General features: G+C 31.1%; 2 long non-coding RNA genes across 3 annotated transcripts; both read left to right on the top strand.

Moving 5' to 3' along the window:
- Nucleotides 1–5503: 5503 nt before the first annotated feature.
- On the top strand, nucleotides 5504–6610 carry LOC139893670 (uncharacterized). Of its 2 annotated transcripts, none has more exons than XR_011774655.1 (3): nucleotides 5504–5622; nucleotides 5717–5900; nucleotides 6266–6610. It is a non-coding gene; the product is annotated as an uncharacterized lncRNA (long non-coding RNA). The 2 variants fall into 2 exon arrangements; XR_011774656.1 differs by having other exon boundaries at nucleotides 5540–5619.
- Nucleotides 6611–7369: 759 nt separating this feature from the next.
- LOC139893669 (uncharacterized) lies at nucleotides 7370–9997 on the top strand. Its single transcript, XR_011774654.1, has 2 exons — nucleotides 7370–9522; nucleotides 9618–9997. It is a non-coding gene; the product is annotated as an uncharacterized lncRNA (long non-coding RNA).
- The last annotated feature ends 2157 nt before the right edge of the window (nucleotides 9998–12154 follow it).

The raw sequence follows: 12154 nt of genomic DNA, 5'->3' as shown, positions 1-12154 counted from the left end.
AAAGATTATAATTTTCATGATTAGGAATATAAAGGTTTTAATAATATTATTACAAACATTATAAGTATCTTTATAAGTATTAGAAACATTAATTATCATTAATATTGTTATAAGTAAGATTAGTATAAATCTTGTCATTTTAGCGTTACTATTAATGTGATTATGATTAATATTAATATTAGTATCACTTTCGTAACTATTAGTATTACTAATCTTATAATTAGATAGAAGCATCATTATTAACAATATCATTATTAATATTAAAATTACCATTTTTAATAAAGTTATTATTAGTATTATTATTATTCTTAGTAAAATATTAATATCAAAACCATCATTTTTTTTTTAAACAAATAAAAATTTTGAATATAAAACATACTTATCACATATATTACAATTATATTAATAAGCCATATAACTATATATAAAGCATATTAATTTTACTTATACAAAAACTTATATACAACAAATTAGGTATTTTTCAGATATAGACCTATTAATATAACAATATAAATAATAATCATTTTCATATATATATATATATATATATATATATATATATATATATATATATATATATATATATATATATATATATATATATATATATATATATACAAACTAAATATATAATATATAGGGATATAAGTTGTGAAATTGTTCGATTAAAAGTATATATTTTAATATATATACGAATGATATAGGTTCGTGAATCCGAGGCCAACCCTGCATTGTTCAATATAGTCATATGTATTTTTACTACAAAATACATTAGGTGAGTTTCATTTGTCTTTTTACCCTTTATATGTTTGGGCTGAGAATACATGCGCAATTTTTATAAATGTTTTAGGAAATAGACATAAGTAATTGAAACTACATTATATCGATGAATGATCGAAGCCGAATATGCCCCTTTTTCTTGGTAACCTAAGAATTAGTAAACCGATCTACTAATTGACGCGAATTCTAAAGATAGATCTATTGGGCCTAACGAACCCCATCCAAAGTACTGGATGCTTTAGTACTTCGATGTTGTTTTATCATGTCCGAAGGATTTCCCGGAATGATAGGGGATATTCGTATATGCATCTTGTTAATGTCGGTTACCAGGTGTTCAATCCATATGAATGATATTTTGTCTCTATGCATGAGACGTATATTTATGAGAAATGAAAATCTTGTGGTCTATTAAAATAATGGAAAGGAATATTGATGATAAACTAATGAACTCACCAACCTTTTGGTTGACACTTTAAAGCATGTTTATTCTCAGGTATGAAAGAAATCTTTCGCTGTGCCTTTGCTCATCTTAGAGATATTATGTGGAGTCTTTCATGACATATTTCAAAAGACGTTGCATTCGAGTCGTTGAGTTCATCAAGATTATTATTAAGTCAATTATAGTTAGATATATTATAAAATGGTATGCATGCCGTCAACTTTCAATGAAATGAAAGATTGTCTTTTCAAAAACGAATGCAATGTTTGTAAAATGTATCATATAGAGGTCAAGTACCTCGCGATGTAATCAACTGTTGTGAATCGTTTATAAGCGATATGGACTTCGTCTGGATGGATTAGGACGGGTCATTAGAGGTGGGGAGGCTCCAAAACCGTAGCCTTTGGGAGGGGACAAGGGGACCAACTTTTGCTTTTTGGTTAATGGTTGTCTAAAGTTGGTGCTTATGTTAGGATCCCATGCAACATTAAGGATAATGCTTAATAAAAATGCTAGTATATTCCCTCTAATAAATGGGCATTTATCTTTTATTATTATGGGTCACTAACTTATTATAATTGGGCTAATTAAATAGTCCACTAGCTAGTGTAGGGTGGGCTAAGGTCCAACAAGGTAGAAAGTCCAACAAGACCAACTAATATGCTCGAGTAAATTATTAAGCGTAATCAAGCATCCAAAAACCCAAGTAATTGTTATTATAAAATAACAATTAGTATTACGTAGTCATAATATTCCGATCATGATCAAAGTTAAACGTGTACCAAGTACATAGCTCGTTTCAAACGTCAAGTGACACCAACGGTCGTAAAAGCATTCGGGGATCAAGTTAAGTGATTACACACTTAATAGCACGTGATTAATGAAAGTAATTAATCATTAAATAAGATCCCAGAGCATAAACTAGCTCAGTACGCAAATATACGCAGTTTTGTGAAAGCACAAAGCACAAAAGCAAGTCAAAAAAGTCGGGTCGTTACAGATTTAGATTGAGTTTTTAACACGAACAGTTTAAAGTTTAGGGTTTAGGGTTTATGGTTTAGGGTTTATGGTTTAGGGTTTAGGGTTTGGTGTTTTGGGTTTATTAACCCAAAATACCAAACCCTAAACCCTAAACCCTAAACCCTAAACTATAAATTGGGCTAAATTTTACTTCACAAAACATGAAAAAAAAAAACGTTAACATTCTTCACGAACAATATTATCTTGAATATTATTTTTGTCGATCGTTTTCTCGCCAAAATAATAACATTCATCATGAAGTGTCTTTTCTAAATGTTCTTATTTTCATCCAATCTATAATGTTCGTGAACAAAGTTTTTTCAAAAAATGAAAAAAAAAAAATTGCTTCCCCCGGCTTCTCCCCGATTGGTTACTTCCCCATTGATCCTGCCCCTATATATATATATATATATATATATATATATATATATATATATATATATATATATATATATATATATATATATATATATATATATATGGTTAACATCAAGAAAGAAAAACTTTTTTGGGAAAAGTGGGTGGAAGTAATTTCGTTTCTTTTTTTTTTTTAAGTTTTTTTCCAACATTAAGATTACATGAAAATATGAATATTTAAAAAAAACACTTTATAATAAATGTTATTATTTTCATGTGATGTTAATGTTGGAAAAAATAAATTCTAAAAGAAATGAAAAAAATTACGTCCCCCGAAAAACGTGCTTCCCTCTTGATTAAAACACTATATATATATATATATATATATATATATATATATATATATATATATATATATATATATATATATATATATATATATATATATATATATATAGTCATCATCAAGAGGAAGCACTTTTTTGGGGAAAAATGGGGGAAAGTAATTTTTTTTTGTTTTTTTCGAATTTTTTTTTCAGACATCAAGTTTAGGTGAAAATATGAACATTTAAAAAAAGACACTCTTGTGACGAATGTTATTATTTAGATAGAAAAATGATCGAAGAAATAAGTGATAACATTCATCATGAGTAATGTTTTAATTTAAGTTTATTTGCATCGTTTTGTTTTCATCTTGTGTGAAGTGTTTTTTTTTTATTTTGCCCGATTTAGAGTTTAGGGTTTAGGGTTTAGAGTTTTGGGTTTAGTCCCTAAACCTAAAACTCTAAACCCTAAACTCTAAACCGTTCGTGTTAAAAATTCAATCTAAACCCTAATTTCTAAACCCTAAACCCTAATTTCTAAACCCTAATAGCTAAACCCTAATTTTTAACCCCCTAATTTCTAAACCCTAATTACTAAATCCTAATTTTAACCCCTTAAGAAAAACTCAAAAACAAAACATTCATTGCATTGAATGTTATCATTTATTTCTTTTAGCGTTTTTCCGCTAAAATAATAACATTTATCACAAAGTGTCTTTTTTAAATATTCATATTTTCATGTGATCTTAATGCTTGAATAAAAAAACTTCAAAAAAAAAAAAACAAAAAAAAATATTTCCCCCCAAAAAGTGCTTCCCTCTCGAGTCTTGATTAAAACACTATATATATATATATATATATATATATATATATATATATATATATATATATATATATATATATATATATATATATATAGTTCGTTTAGGTTCGCGAGCTTAAAACGAGCTTGACATACAAAGCTTGAGTTCAAGCTCGTTTATTAAACGATCCCTAACTTTAGCTCGAACTCGGGCTTGAGCTCATTTAAACTCGACTTGAATCGAGTTTTTAATGAGTTAAACTCGACTTGAATCGAGTTTTTAATGAGTTAAACTCAAGTAACTCAACATAGCTTGGCTCGTTTAAAGTCTTAATGAGCATATACTGTTTTCTAGGTCTACTTAGTTATTTGGGGACTGCTAAGCCCACGGAAAGGGACTAAACTATTTTCTATGTTTATTTAATTATTGGGTTCTGACCAAGGTTGAAGAACTCGGAACTCGGGGAGTTCTCGGCGGGACAATTTTTGGGAGTTCTCGGAGAACTCGGGGAGAACTCGGTTGTTAGACTAACGTTGACTTTCTTATATAAATATATATTTTCGAATATATATATGTATAATTGTTAGACTTTTGAGATAAATTTTATGATACATAATATAATATATAGCTACAAACAAATATAAATGCTGACTGAGATTCGACTGAGATTTGATCGAGATATTCAATTTATCGGACGTTGACCGAGAAACTCAATTTATCGGTCGTTGACCGATAAAATCAGAAGTTGACCGATTTTTTGAAACGAGAACTCGGCAGCCTCCTGAAAACGAGTTATCGGCGAGTTCTCGGCCGATTTTTACGATTTTTGCAACCATGGTTCTGACCCACCATAAATAGTCAACATCGATTCATGTATTAGGTTTTGTTATAAACTGGATCTATCTACTACCTACTATCTATATCTATATCCAAACACATAAAACACACTCTTCTTCTTTCATACTTATCTTAATTTCTTTATTTTTTTTCTTTGCTCTTTGCTAGAACCTTTATAAAATGACAACGAACTAAGAGGGCGGCGTAAGATTGTTTAAATACAAACTACTATCGCTTCAACTCAATTATTCTTCTCTGTATTACAAAGCTTTACATTTCTAGAATAAAATTTTTCTCAAAATGTGGACACCGGATGAGGTTGCGGCTTTATACACTGCTCGTAATCCGTAATTATCTTTCCTGTTTACCTACTTTGTATAGAATTTAGACTTTTGTGTATGTTAAATGTTTAATTCGAAATAAAGAAATCAGGGTTTCTTTAGAATTTACGTTAGGGTTTCTTTTCTCTGTTCAGAAAATTGAATCTTTCTATATATTCGGAATTTTCTTGCAAAGAATTTGTCTTTCCTTTTTACTTTGTTTAGAATTTAGAATTTTGTGTATGTTAAATGTCAATTTGAAATAAAGAAATTAGGGTTTTTTAGAATTTAGAATTTAGGTTAGGGTTTCTTTAAGTTACTTTCTTTATATATAATGTTTGGAATTTTCTAACGAAGAATTTCTTTCAGGTACTCATGTGGTCAAAAAGATCGAGTAGAAAAGATTCGTTGTTATTTAGCTTATTCTAAAAGTCCTCGCGCAATATGTACCCAACTACAAGTATTTTTTTGTATTTTTTTTTTTTTTTAATTTTTTGTTATTACGGAGTATTAATTTTTGTGTTTGCTCTAATTGACTTAAATTTCAGGAAGACCTCCCTTAATGTGAAATTAAGATTGTACGGAATTAATTTATTCTTTGTATTTTGTGTTTTTTTTTTCTTTCTTTCTATTTATGTTTATTCCTTTTATTGTTTGCTCAGATACCCAGACGATGATCAGAGATCTGTTTTGCAAAGAATTCAAATGAGCTAAGAGAATATATAAAACAACATCAGATGGTGGTAGTTATATATGCATCCGTTTGTTAATATTTGATATATGATATACTCCGTATCTGTTAACCTAATAATGAATATTTAATATATGATGTATTAGGCTCGACCAGGGAACGTTTGCAATGGAGCAGTTGTTTTTAATGGAGTATGATTTAACTGATGATGATAGGATGGTTAGTAACAAAGCACTTGTTCTACAAGAGCCTGAAATGGAGTATGATTTAATTGATGATGATAGGATGGTTAGTAACAAAGCACTTGTTCTACAAGAGCCTGAACAGATGGTACGCCCTTGGGTTGAAATGGGTCATGGGCCAAACGGGCCAGTTTTCTATATGGGTCAAAATAAGCCAGGTTGGGTAACGGGTCAAAACGGGTCATAAAAATTAATTTAGTTGTCATTATTTATTGTCATTGTCAATATTTATATTTATTATATTTATAGCAAATATTAATTAATATACATATAATAAATGATATCACAACGAATTTTATAAAGCTTGACCCAATTGACCCAAATTTGAGAGTACGGGTCTCAATTGCCATGTATACTTTGAACCCATATTTTGCTTTCTCTTTTGCATCTACTCCTCATGTGTTTGTTACTATTTGATATATATTGCTAACCTAATATTAATTTCCTTATTAGGAGTTGAAAAAGAACTCGACAAGGGAAAAAAGCTAATGGAGCATGGTGTTCAAGATGATATGATGGTTATTAACAAAGCTTTTGTTCTACAATTAGAAGGTGAGAAATTAGGCTTTCGGGCTATAAACTAGAGCAAGGAAACCAAACCGTTTCTGTGTGTTCAAACAATAGACTAACCAAGGCATGTAATGTGAGCCACACCAATTGCACATTGATCTTGTGATGGCTGTAACTTGTATACAAATTCTCTGTCATCTTCCACCACCACCCCATCATCATCACCATCATGGCGGCGGTGAAAAAAAAACACAAAAAGGTCGATACGAAGTCAATATGGAAAGAAGCTAAAAAGGCCATTGATCAAACGAAGAAGGTGACGGTGAACAAGGGTGAGAAAAAGGCGTTGGTTCTCAAAGTAGGCGATAAAAACAAGAAGGGAGATAATTACTGTTTCATTTCTTGATTAACATTTTAAAGGCGAATTCACACAACCTATTTCACGAGTATATTTTTGAACCGGGCCGGTTTTCTAAACTTATATCTTTGGTAAGTACCAAAGGCAAATCAGTAGCCCAATTACCAAACAAAGTAATTGCAATTAAAACAAAAAATCAAGTACGACAAAAATAAGAGAGATGTACACACCACAAGCAAAGTATTACCTAACAATTCTAAAAACTCGATACAAAAACTTTGCCATCGACTTTGTAAATAACACAAAGTAGACCTAACTACTCATTGTAGCTCGTGTAAAAATTAAGCATCTCATTATATATGCAAAAGATCAGCATCCGCGACAATCTATTTCAAAAACAAGGAACAATTGGAATTAGTTTTAGATACCAAAAATAAGTGTTTAACTAAATAGGGAATTTTAAATATTAACCCACGTGTTTGGTATTGAATTCTGTCATCGACTTCAATCAACATCAACATAGGAATGATAACATCATTGATATTTTCCCTTTCTAACTCTTGACTTGTCTTTATTGACTTGTTTTTTACAGGTCTTTTTTACTCTTGATTTGTCTTTTCAATAGAAGCCATTGGCATTTCAGTAGAGGCATCTTTTTCAGAGTCAAAAAGACAAGTCAATAAGGAAAATATCAATGATGTTCTTATACTTACGTTAATTGAAATTAATGACGGGATACAATAACAAGCTCGTGGGGTAATATTTAAAATTCCCGTATTTAGCTACACACATATTTTTGGTATCTAAAACTAATTCTAATTGTTCTTTGTTTTTGAAATAGATTGCCGTGGATGTCGGTCTCTTGCAAAGTATTTGTAACGAGATGATTTTAACACGAGCTACATGGGGTGGTTAGGTCTTATTTGTGTTGTGTACACACAGTAGATTGCAAAGTTTTTTGTATTGAGATTTTTGAAGTTTTTTGGTACTATTTTTTTTGTGTTGTGTACATCCCTGATTTTTGTGGTACATGATTTTTTGTTTAAATGCAATTATTTACTTTGTTTGGTAATTGGGTTACTATGATTTTTCCTTTGGTACTTACCAGAGATGCAAGTTTAGAGAACCGGGACTGTTCAAAAATATACTCGTAGAAAATTCGTGTATGATGTGTGAATTTGCCTTTAAAAAAGCTAATATAGCCTACTTTGAGAACCAACGCCTTTTTCTCAACCTTGTTCTCCGTAAGCCTCAACTTTCTTCTTCATTTGACCAATGGCCTTTTTAGCTTGTTTACATGTTGACTTCATATCGACCTATTTGTGTTTTTCTTTTCACCGCCGCCATGATGATGATGGGGTGTTGGTGGTGGAAGATGACGAAAATGGTGTCTCACATTACATGCCTTGGTTAGTCTATTGGTGGAACACATATAAATGGTTTCCTTGCTCTAGTGCTATAGCCGGAAAGCCTAAGATCTCACCTTTTGATTGGAACCTCATTGCCAAGCATCGAGCCGAAGGATCAACCACCACCAATACTAACGAGGAAGGTAAAAAAACTAAACACATTACTTGACACGTTGATGAAAATCTTAAGAAAACTACCATTGTTTTTATAGAAGTATCAATCTTGAAATGCAAGATATCTTTTATTTGTATCAGGATAAGTAAGATATCTTTTATTTGTATCAGGACAGTTAAATCGATAAAGTTAGAAAATTTAGATTCTATAAGTACGGGTCAATTGGTTCAAACACTATCTTTTTAGTATTGTTGTAAAAATCGGTTGAGTCGGCTGACATGTCGGCTTGAGGACTAGCCCGTGGTTTTGCTCAAAAACGCCTAAAAAGGTCGGTCAATGCGAGTGTCAACATCGGTCAAATTCAGGCTGAGTCGGTCAACGTCAGAGTTGGTCAAAGTTAGGTTAAAATTTTTATATCTTTAGAATTAGATACCTGGTGTTGGCCATTTGTTACAAAACCATGATGGTAATAAAGAAGCCATTTTAATGTTGATTTTCAGAATAATTGTCGAAAAAGTTAACCCGTTTGAGAGCGTAGTGTGCTCTATATCATTGTTGTCTCAGATGTAAGTTATATATGGTGAAAAATGTAAGATTGTTTAATATTTCTTGTTATTAATTACTGTCGAAAAAGTTGATTTTCAGAATACTTGTCGAAAAAGTTAACCCGTTTGGCTGCTTCTTGAAAAGACGAAATACACGACTCGATTCGTAGGATTTTATCTGAGGCTTCTCTGGATATTGGATCCTGATTAGTCAAACGTAATGGATTGAAAAAGTCAACTGGTAAGGGACTGCTAGATGAACAAGTCAAACCTCCTACTCCACTTGGCTCATTTTCATCTTTCCAATTTCTTTTACGATTCTGTACTTGATATGTGTTTGTAAAAACTCCACCATCTCGAAAGCTTGTCTCTTTAGTCAACTGGTTGACTTTTGGTTTCAGGCATACGCGACACCGTTCTAATCTGCCATTTAATTCACCTGGTGAAATGCTTGATGCCTGCCCATAAAAAAAACTCTTGACTTTTTGACTCACCAAAATTCCCGTCACCAATCAATAAGTCAAATGGCTGGTTCATATTCGGGACCTCTTTCGTGCTTTGACCATATGCTATTAGATGGTCTAAATTGAGTACCTATCATCTGATCAAACATCTAACCTGTTCTAGTTGGTTTACCTCGGAACATTACTTTTTCAATCCTAATAGGATGTTGAAGTTAGTACCGCCAATAAAACCTCGAGAATCGAATCACAAGAGATTGCACTTTCCGAGGCTTTGGAGTCCAACGAAATGTATAAACTGCAGCTCAACAGGTTCGTATGATAAAATTCATTTGATTACGAAGTTTGTTTCTTGTTTTCTTAATGATCTTTGTAAACCTACTACTGCTTTTATCATCAAATGTCAGCTTCTTGCATGAGGAACAACGTCGGGAGTCACATACTACTCCGGTACAGTTAGAATTTAAAGATGAAGCAAACAACAAAGAACAAAAGCTCGAGGCGGTATTAAATACGCTGAAGTAGAAGCTCAACGTGAAGAGCTTGTGTTGAAACTAAAGGGCTCTGGTCCTGTAGAAGCTGGTTTTCATAAATTTGTGGTAAAATGTTTTTAATTTTTTCATTATTTACGTATTTATATTCATGAAATCGCGTTACAAACTCATGAATATCTATATGAGAAAGAAAACCGGATTTGTATCGTTGAAGAATGACAATGGTGCAATCCATTAGCCCAGTAGAGAGTAAATAGACAATTGGGGAGGTAGATAATGTGATTTTTGTGGAACTGTATCTTATTTAATAGTTTTCTTCGGTGTTGTAAAAAACCCGATTACTCGCCGATTAATCTCCGATTAATCATTTTTAAGAGCAACCCGTTCCGATTTCTAAAAATCCATTTAATTAAACGGTCAACGTCAATTGATGGGTCAAAATCGATTTTGGTAATCAAAGTCGGTCAAAGTCAAAAATGGTTAACATTTTAACATGAACTTAAACTAGAAATGCATAGTTTTAAAGCAAAATTAACAATTTTAGACAATTGTGTTAAAGTTTATTTTTATATTTATGATTTTCTTCTATATTTACACATATAATTTCTAAAATTTAATATTTAAATGTATACAATACAATTCGATTAATCACCGATTAATCTCCGAATTACCGATTAATCCTTTCAAAGTCTCGACCGATTAATCCCCGAATAGCGACTTTTTCAACCTTGGTTTTCTTGTATATGTACTTACAGTTTTACAGATCGACTTTTCTGTTGAACGTGTAAAATGTAAGATTCACCTTCGAAACCTTTTTTGTTTTTTGTTTTTTGTTTTTGCGGGTGTATTCTCATAGGGAAACATACACCCGATTACAAATAGTCTATCACGAGACTCAACACGAACAACCTCGATACCACTAGGCCATATCATGCACTTTTACGCTAATCTGTTAAAAAAAAGTATGTACAAAAGAAAATTTCAAATCGTAATTGTACTCGAGTACATGAGAAATTTTCATAACTTTTGAATTATGCTTGTTTGATTCGATTTGTATGATATTGTTAAGGGTTAGTGCAATATAGGATTACGTTACTCTTTCAAAAAAAAAAAAAAAAAAAAAAAAAAAAAAAAACATGATAACCATGATCTTAAGAGACTTTCTAAAGATATCTTTAGGGACGTTTGGTTCAAGGATTTCAATTCCCAGGATTTGAAATCCCACAGGATTTAAAATCCTGGGATTTGAAATCCTATCTTATGTTTGGTTCGAGGTTTTCAAATCTCATAATTTGTAATGCGAACCCGAAACGGGAACGCGATTGCAAAGCGCAAACCCGAAATCGAAACGTGAATTCAAAACGGGAATGCGACTGTGATACGCGAACCCGGAATCGAAATGCGAACCCGAAATGGAGCACGAAACGCGAACCCGAAACGCGAACCCGTAACACGAACTCGAAACGCGAACCCGAAACGCAAACCCGAAATGCGAACCCGAAACTCGAGCCCGAAACTCGAACTCGAAACGCGAACCCGAATCACGTATCCAAAATGTGAACCCGAAATTCGAACCCGAAACCCGAACCCGAAATGGAACTCAAAACGCGAACCCGTAACGCGAGTCCGAAACGCGAGCCCGAATCGCGAACCCGAAACGAACCCAAAAGCGAACCCGAAATGCAAACCCGGAACGCGGACCTGGAACGTGGACCGGGAAAGCTGTGACGACCCGGAAATTTTCGACCAAATTTAAACTTAATCATGATATGAGTTCGACAAGATAAGCAAAGTCTGTAGTGTTGAAGTCTCAAAAACTTTGAAACTGTGTTCATGTATACATTTGACCTCGACCAATTTCCGACGATTCACGAACAAATATTATAAATATATATATATACATATAGACATATATGAAAATAAGTATAGGAGTATATATATATATATATATATATATATATATATATATATATATATATATATATATATATATATATATATATATATATATATATATATATATATTTGGAATTAATAAAATACCCTTTAATAAATTAGAATTAAAAATGTAAGATAATAAACAAAATAATTAATTTGTTATATATATATATATATATATATATATATATATATATATATATATATATATATATATATATATATATATATATATATATATATATATATATATATATATATGATATTATTATAAATCTATATAGCTACAGATATAAAAGATTTCTATTAATAACTATTATATTGAAATATTTATAAAATATATAAATATTAAATATCCAATAGATGTATTCATATAATATATGATATAAATATAAATTGTAATATTAATATATTAAAAGTAAATACAAGTTAAAATATAGTTATCATGTTAATATTGTTATTATTACTATAACTATTAATATTAATATCAGTATTAGGAATGTTATAAAATC

This window comes from Rutidosis leptorrhynchoides, chromosome 2 (assembly GCF_046630445.1).
Source record: "Rutidosis leptorrhynchoides isolate AG116_Rl617_1_P2 chromosome 2, CSIRO_AGI_Rlap_v1, whole genome shotgun sequence".
Classification (NCBI taxonomy): Eukaryota; Viridiplantae; Streptophyta; class Magnoliopsida; order Asterales; family Asteraceae; genus Rutidosis; species Rutidosis leptorrhynchoides.
This window is presented reverse-complemented; position numbering and strand designations above follow the sequence as displayed.